The 8292-nt window shown below is 43.1% G+C and overlaps 1 long non-coding RNA gene across 7 annotated transcripts; it reads left to right on the top strand.

The window, feature by feature from the left end:
- Window positions 1-7219, top strand: LOC119327473. Of its 7 annotated transcripts, none has more exons than XR_005158530.1 (6): window positions 2-641; window positions 714-1384; window positions 1738-1788; window positions 1882-6283; window positions 6361-6760; window positions 6850-7219. It is a non-coding gene; the product is annotated as an uncharacterized LOC119327473 (long non-coding RNA). The 7 variants fall into 7 exon arrangements; XR_005158535.1 differs by having other exon boundaries at window positions 2-1384; window positions 1882-1959; window positions 2248-6283; XR_005158537.1 differs by having other exon boundaries at window positions 6-1384; window positions 1882-2277; window positions 6167-6283.
- Window positions 7220-8292: the final 1073 nt, after the last annotated feature.

The following is an 8292-nucleotide window of genomic DNA, read 5'->3' as shown; positions in this document are numbered from 1 at the left end:
TCCTCTCGATCCAGAGAAAAACCGGTACGACGCCCCCCCTCTCGATCCAGATGCGACCTCTCTCCCGCTCCGCCGCCGCCCCTACTGCTCCGCCGCCGCCCCCTCGATCTGTTTCCTGTGGCCAGATCCGGCCGGGGGAGCCACCGTAGAGCCTCCACGTCGTCGGAGCAGAGCAGCCCGAGGTGTGTGTCGATCTCGTCCCGCAGATCGCCGGCGGGGCCACGACCACCTCATTCACTGTCGCGGTGGTGCTTCTCCCTGCGTCGCCATCGTTGGTTCGCCTCACCCTCCTCACCCCGTCGGCTGCAACCGCTCCTACCCTCCATGGTGCTCCTCTTCGGCATCCACCGCAGGCCAGTGAGCGGCCACGATCAGGGAGGCCTCTACCTCGACTGCAACCGGTCATGGTCGTCTCTGCGCCGCCGCCCCCTCGCATCGCACCGTTGCCTCGTGTAGGACTACGAGCATGGGACGCTCGGTCGAGGTTTTCTTGTCTCGTCAGGATTCTCGTGCTGCAAATTTAGTAACGGGGCAAACTTTTGGGTGTCCTAATTTGTTTGCGGATTGATGAGAATTTGGCGAGGGAGATCATAAACCACCGCTCGCTGCGGCACATCAATTGTTGAATTCGCTTGAAGGAGGTGTCTTTCCTCTCTGTTCCCTTGAGTCAATCACCATGATTTAACATCGAGATGATGTTTCTTCTTCAACAGGGATGACGAACAACATGGAACAAGGAGGAACTTTACATCGAGACAATGTTTCCTCTCTACCATTCTCTTTCCTTTCCGAGCCGTTCACAATCGTTAGAGAGGTGGACATTGATTGGGAGGGAGGGTAAGAGGCCTCAGATCGTGGATCCTCTTTGATCCAGACCTCCTCGACGCCTTGCGCGCCGTCATCTACGCATACACCCACGCGCTCGGGTGCGAAGTGTCCACACATGCGCCCGACTGGGATGAGCTCGGCGTGCTTCTGCCGGGCCAAACGGCGCCATGCCCCTGTTGTTGTGGACCTGTGGTGGTACATCAGCGAAGATGATGATGAGGTGGCGCCACCCGATGCTCCATCACGCCTTGCGCAGGGGTGCAAGCAAGGTGGCCTAGTTCATCATGTGTGGCGCATGGAGTGGTCGGCTGGTTGCCGTTGGCTCTATGAACATGGCCCGACCGCTGCCATCACTGTGAACCGCATGTTGTTCCTCAGATGCAACAAAAATGACTTCTTGGGTTCACTGTACTTTCTAAACGGTTGTTACTTTTTTTGCTTCTGAAGTGTCATAGGATACCAAAAATCTGGATGATATATTAGTCACGTACAGTCTTTGACAAGAATTGATCCAAAGGACGAAAACTTATAAATTCCTCAAGCACATAAACTACAGGTTTGTTATTACGATCTCATTATAATTTTCTTGTTGATTTTTTACACTTGCAGCACTCTGAAGTTACAGTAGTCAGGACTTGCTTTTCTACTTTGATTTTCAGCTTAGTTTGTGTTAGTAGTTGTACCAAATTCACTGTAAGTTTTGCCTCTTGATGTGTTGTAATCTCTACTCTAAGTTTAATGTAACTCTGATTCTAAGCTTTATTAGTCACTTTTCCCATGTCTTACAGTACATCTGAATATGAGTTACACTAACCAAAAGTGGATTTCCCCATGTTTGTTGTGCAAAGTTCAATATAACTGTTATATTCTTGAGTTTTTATATTGGATTACATTTTTGGTTTGCTGCAGGAAGTTGGAAGCAGAGAAAATGGATTGGGACAAGGAGCCAGACAGAGGATGGTCAGTGAGTTTGCTCCTTTTGATCATCAATTATCAAAACTTGACATTTTCATGATGAATATTCTGAAGATAAACAATCTGCATGTATTAAAGAGGAGGGGCTCAGCGGAACAAATGGCCAAGGAGAAAAAAGTAGCTATCGCCACAAGCATCAAGATATGTGGGCTTCATGTAACTCATGCTTCCTACCAATATGTTTTTCATAATTTCCATTGAACACCTCAAATGATCTGAGCTTGTCTGTTATTTTTTGCTGAACAGTCCACTCCGCACCACATGAGAAATCTACATATTTTTTTTGTTATAATCAGATTTATTCTCTAGCCAAGAATTATGACTAATTTCTCAGGCCTGAAGAACCAGTATATAATCATAGTTTCTTAATTAGTTAGGGATGTTTCGGCAATTGTTTTTACCACCACTAGTCCACTATTAATCACAATGTTCTGTTTGTTGTAGGCATCATTTACTATCCTACATAATACATCGGTAAGTTGAGGTGTGTCTGAGTAGCCTTCGCTATCCAAATAGTTTATAATCCTTTTATGCATCTTGTTGTGAGACTGTTATTTTCTTAATTTATTAATGCTTGATGGTTCTTGCGGGCATGGCTATTACGGAAGATATGATCAGACATATGAGTCAAGATAGTGAGGGAGTAATTGTTCTTGCATATGAAAGTGGAACCTTGTAGCATGTGGGTTTGTAAAAATAGTCATTATGAGAATGCCTGCAAATGTTCATGATTAACATATTTGCATATTTTGATGAAATGTGATCCTTGAAACTATTGTGCACGGCCTTTGTTTGTAGGAATATCTAGGGTGGACAAATGACTGGCTTCAAAGCACCATAACAACTTTCCTTGCATAAAGAAACCACACCTCCTAAAATAATGGACATCTGCAGCAGCAAAATAACTGTTGATCATTATTATTTCCTCCAAAATAGTTGCTCATTATTTAACTTCCTAACTTGAAAAATACGACAGGACTTGATGAAACTGATCTTGCTTACAAATTTGACTCAAAAGTTTTGTTCTGCATTTTGTAGGACAAATAAGACAGTGTTTAATTAGGTGGACATAATATACTTGGTGCTTTTTTTTGCGGGATAATATACTTGGTGCTGATCTTTCTAGAACGTTTAGCAATTTAGTGTTATTTTCACAGATAAAAAGAGAACCAACTGGCTAGCCTATACAATTTTGGTGACACGACAAATTAAAGTACTAAGGCGACAAGGTATATGCCCGATATACTGCAATTTCTGCAAGTTTACCAGAATATGTGAATTGGACAATCAATTAGATCCAAGAGACCAAGACAAGATGTCTACTTTCGAAACTACTGTTTGGAATTCAAATATTTAAAGCAATTAGGAATTAAAATTTCTGTTCATTCATTCAGATGTCTACGGATCAATTTATCAAACCACTAATGAAAACGAGGGGGTGATAAGGGACATCGAACACAAATATTAAAGAATCCCATTGAGCTATGGGAACTGCGGCAATGAACGACGGGGAAGCCATAGATGCACATCGACCTATGGTTGTCCCTTCTTCCGCAATGGCCAGCTACCTCGGCTCGGTGGTAACGCGGGCCCGCTCTGCGGGAGCAGGGAGGACTAGGCAGCAGTGACAGAGGGCCCTGCGCTCCTGACCCGTGAAGTTTATCTCCAGTGTTGGTTGATCTTTAGTTTATTCCCAGCTGCAAATTTTACTGAAATGAACCACAATACAGATGGTTTAGGCCCTGTTTGGATGACAGCCAGTGGCTGCCCTTCCAAAATATTGGTCGGCAGGCTGGCGTGTGTTTGGTTCACGGCCAAAATTTCGGATCTCAACCAATTATTTGGTTACCCGTGTTATTCTGCAGCAGCGTGCGGGCGAGTTCCCGGCGGCACATTCCCTTGTTTTGGCGAGGCTGGCTTGGGCACCATCCAAACAGCCCCTTACTCCCTTATTATTTCCTTGGAGTGGCGTACATTTACCTTTGCAATTGGGAAGCAAGATCTGAAAGTTCAGTTTCAGTTTTGTGGTACAAGCTTGAAACATTGGCATATAGTATTGTCTTATAAAAGATTAGATGCTCCCGCTTTCAGAGAGCTGATCATACATATCTTGCTTGATTTGATGTTGCTCTGTGTTATTATGTACGTCTCGGCCGAAATTAATAGGAAGGAGAGGCACTCCAAGAGATCGTATGTAAGTACAAATCCTATAGCTATTTTGTTTACCTTAGGAGCAGTACCAATCTGGAAACATGTTTCTAATCGAGTAAAACTTGAAACATGTATGGATGGATAAATTTTAGTATTTGATCCTTTTATTGAAAAATCATATAACTTACGATCTTATGGAGTTTAGAGATGCTTATCCTGTTCTTTATGGCTTAAATTCCATCAATAGTTCTGTAATATAGTTTTGCCCAGATAGGATGCATTATATGAAAATAAGATGTATGCAAAAACTTTGCAGTAAGTGCTTCTATATTGGAGGAAGCCAAAATGATAGAGAACTCAAACGCTTGGGGTATAGAGATCAGATAAGATTTGCTTCTTTGTTGTTGTTTTGCTTTGTTTACACTGGTCTCACCAAATATTATGAGCTTTTTTTAGCTCGTATTGGGTCCGTGTGTGAAGAGTGAAAGACTTTAGCTTGCTAATTTATTTTTACATCTGCTCATTAGGACCTCATCAAAGATGATTATGATGCATGATTAACATGATTTATAGAGATCTGTTTGGAGCTTAGTAGGCCTGAACACGCTCACGTTCATTAAGATGATTTTGGAACGTGCTTTCCTCTCGATGACACCATTTTTCCGCTAGCAATGCACGCAGAGCCCTGAGCCCTGCATGGTTGGTCGTGGCATCCTTGGTGACAGCTCATTAGGACCTCACCAAAGGTGACGACGATGTGGCTTGCCATGGCATCGCCGGCGAAGGAGCGCACCGGTGCGGGACGTCGCAGTCACTAGAGATGACGGCAGGGTTTAGAGGGTTTGCCGGCGACAGAGGTGCCGACTCGGGTAGGGGCCGATGAGGTAGTGTGTGACAACACTTGCTGGTCGTGGATGGTGGTGGGAAGTGGTTGGGCAGGTATAGGTGGGTGGGTTGTTAGAGTGGACGAAGAAAAAGGTAGGCGGCGGGAGGAAGAGAATAGTAGCTACAACAGGTTGTCGCCGGTGTAGGAGAGGCGCGGGGGGTTAACAGACTTGAGTGTGGGGTGCATGATGTCGCGGGCACTATAAATGATTATGGGAGAGGTGAGCGGGTTGTGGACGAAAAAAAGCAGCGATGAGAGGAAGAAGAAGAACCGGTAGCAGAGGTGGGTCGTCATTGGCGGATAAGAGGTAGGGGATTAATGGATTCGAGTGCAGGGTATATGAGGTCTCAGGTGACTCCGTGACGGAGATGACGGCTGCATTTAAAGGGATGGCCGGTGCATCATGTTGTAGTATTTTGTTTGCACAATCCATCCCGAGAAAACATATAAATAAAAGAAATTGGTTAAATTATGTTAGAAATACCTATTTGGGTGGAGATATAAGGAAGACTGCATCTCATGACAGTTGCTTTCCTTTGTCGATATTGTAGCATAAGAATACAAATTATTTACACTTGCCTGCAGCTCATGAATGGTTGGTTGTTATTCCTTTGACCATGATATTGTTATTACTTAAATGTTCTAATATATTGTACAAAGCTTCCATTTATGTCTTCAGAAAAATCACCGATAAAAAAAAGAGCTCTCAAATATATATTTTAGCTCATTAGATCAGTTGTAGAAATCATGTGCCATTTTTATGTTCATGTCATCATTTGATTATATTTGCCATAACTCGACTTGGCGCTCTTCAACATACACTACAAGGTCTCTAATTTCTCTGAATACTCTTTACAATTCTTAATGCAATCCTTTCAGCGGGATAAAAATATATTTACTCAAATGATGCCTATCGTCGCTACACAAAATATCATTACTTTTCACTCTTAAGGAGATACTTTAACCAACTATTCCTAGAATTTTAATATGGGATATGCATTCTTCTTTTGTTGATATCTTTTATTATGTTGATACGTCTGATTCGGTGGACTAGCATAGCAAATGTAAATGTGAATGTGAAGGTGGATTCCATCAAATTGTCTATGCAGGTTAGTGTTGTCCCTGATGCTTTATACAGACGTGTTCAAATATCTTTCATTGGACAGACCTCTGACGTGATCATATTGCTATTTTCATCTTTTGGATTTGCATATAATGTTGACACCACATGTGAATCTGAAGCCACTTGTGCTAAGCATTCCCTGGTTTGCCAGCTTGTGTGTTTCACTAATGGAGAAGGTATGAATCTGTTTCTTTAATGTGCAGGTGTGCACACACCTTCCATCACTAATGGAGTTGAATGTGACCGGGGTCGCGCTGCTAAAGCACTGCATCTTCTGCGGTGCACGTGGGGACTAGATGTATCAATAGTGATGAAGCAAGGTGAGTGGGAGCTCTAGAATTTCATGTTAATTTGAGCTGTTGACTGGGCCGTTTCTGTTGTTGAATTACTAGATTAGGTTCTGGTGTCTTGGTCTGCAGGCGTGCGTGAGCTCTGGCATGGAGAGCTTCATAAGTGTCTTTGAGTGCACTGGATGGGAGAGTTATGTTACTCGCTCACCCATGGAGTTCTCCAAAATTGTCTGTTGCTTCCTACTCTCCGGGATCATCTTTAACTGATTTAATTTGTCCCAAGTTGTGGTAATTCAGGAGAGAGACAACGTCGTCATGTTGGTCGCTGAGCAAGCAGATCAAAGCACAAACACGGGAGTTATCCGACAACAACGACGACCACGACATCGTTCCACTTAGACTTAGAGGCAAGAGCAATGATTCCACCGGCAGCAGAGATCAACAAGTTCTTCTCCATCGGAGAGTAAATGCTTCACCGCCAACTAAGTGACAACTTAACTAAAAGAAGTAAGTGGAGACTTATCATTGAGCTATAGTTACTTGATCGTTGTCACAAACATTGTTGCGCTAAGAATTGTGCTGCTGCTCTACTTCAGGTACAAATTGGACATCATGTGAGGCGTGACGCTCAAATCCGGCAAGGAAGATTGCGGCCGTGCACGTAGAATGGAAAAGGTGCCCACACAATGAAAACAAGTCTGGAAAAGGAGGTTAGCTGATTAATCACAGACATAACGCAAGAGTTATGGTACAGAGAAAGAACTTCTTCATTCAGGATTACACATGTGTCATGTGTCATAGACCAGCATTGGAGGCAAGGGATCACTTGTACTTTGTATGCCCTTTTGCAAAACTCTGTTGGCAATATGTTTGTCTTTCATGGAACCCTCCCTACTGGGACAGATATTCAAGACGAAGTTGCCCATCGCAAACAGTTGCTAAATCTGCCTTTTGCCATGGACATTATTATACTGATCTCATGGGCAATTTGGACCACAAGGAACGACTTCATCTTTAAGCACATTCCTCCAAATCTCTATAATTGCAGGCGTCGATTTAAGGAGGAAGTAAAATGGTTTACCTACACGGCTAAGAGAAAGGAGCTCACTGGCCTCATGGATTGGGTTCAGGTTTTCAGATACAACTCTCGATAGCTTTGTTGTATCTGTTGTATTTTCTGCCTTTGTTTGTTTTGCTTTTTGTACTTTCCTTTTGATTGTATAGATTATTTTTGTTTTGAACCTCATCATCTACTCCCTTGTCCGAAAAAGCTTGTCCCAAGCTTGTCCATCAAATGAATGTATCTAGCAGTAATTTGGTGCTAGATACATCCATTCGAGGGACACGCTTTTTCGGATGGAGGGAGTACATCTTATTTGAAAATCAATAAAAAAACACTGTTTCCCTAAAAACAAGGAGGTTAGCTTAGCGTTAGCGAGCTAGAGCCTCCTATTGAGCCCGACTTATACCAAGTTGCCAAAAGCCTGGGTCAGAGTAGCAAATCGGGTGAACATCAAAGTTTAGGGACCAATAATAATGGCGAGCCTAAGTTATTGTTCACTTGCCTAAAATCTGTCCGCTACGGATATTCTCTCGCCCAAGAGACTCTTCCCCGAGAATACCTATTCTTTCAACTCGTCTAAACGAAAAGAAAACCTTGTGTGCTATTTGTAAGAATAGAAAGGAGGATTGCATTTGTATTGTGGTTGAATATTGTGTGCTGGCGCAATGTGCTCATTGTTGGGAAAGAGTGAGCATTGTTTATAAATTCATTTGTTGGCCCGTGGCAACGCACAGGCAGTCTACTAGTAAGTAGTAGAGATAAAGATGAAGAAGACCGCTGTGTATGCGAATAGCAATGCCAAATTCATTTCTTTTAGCTTTGACACTAGTTCCCTACGATTGTGAAGGCATTGCCAAATTAAAAAGAGAACCAGCTGCGTGTGTTGATGCCAAATGCAAATAAATCTCTATTATTGAAGGAAAGTTGGGATTATACGTTCATGCATCCAGCACCCTCTCTCTTTTAATTGCTCGAC

Source organism: Triticum dicoccoides, chromosome 1B (assembly GCF_002162155.2).
Source record: "Triticum dicoccoides isolate Atlit2015 ecotype Zavitan chromosome 1B, WEW_v2.0, whole genome shotgun sequence".
Classification (NCBI taxonomy): Eukaryota; Viridiplantae; Streptophyta; class Magnoliopsida; order Poales; family Poaceae; genus Triticum; species Triticum dicoccoides.
This window is presented reverse-complemented; position numbering and strand designations above follow the sequence as displayed.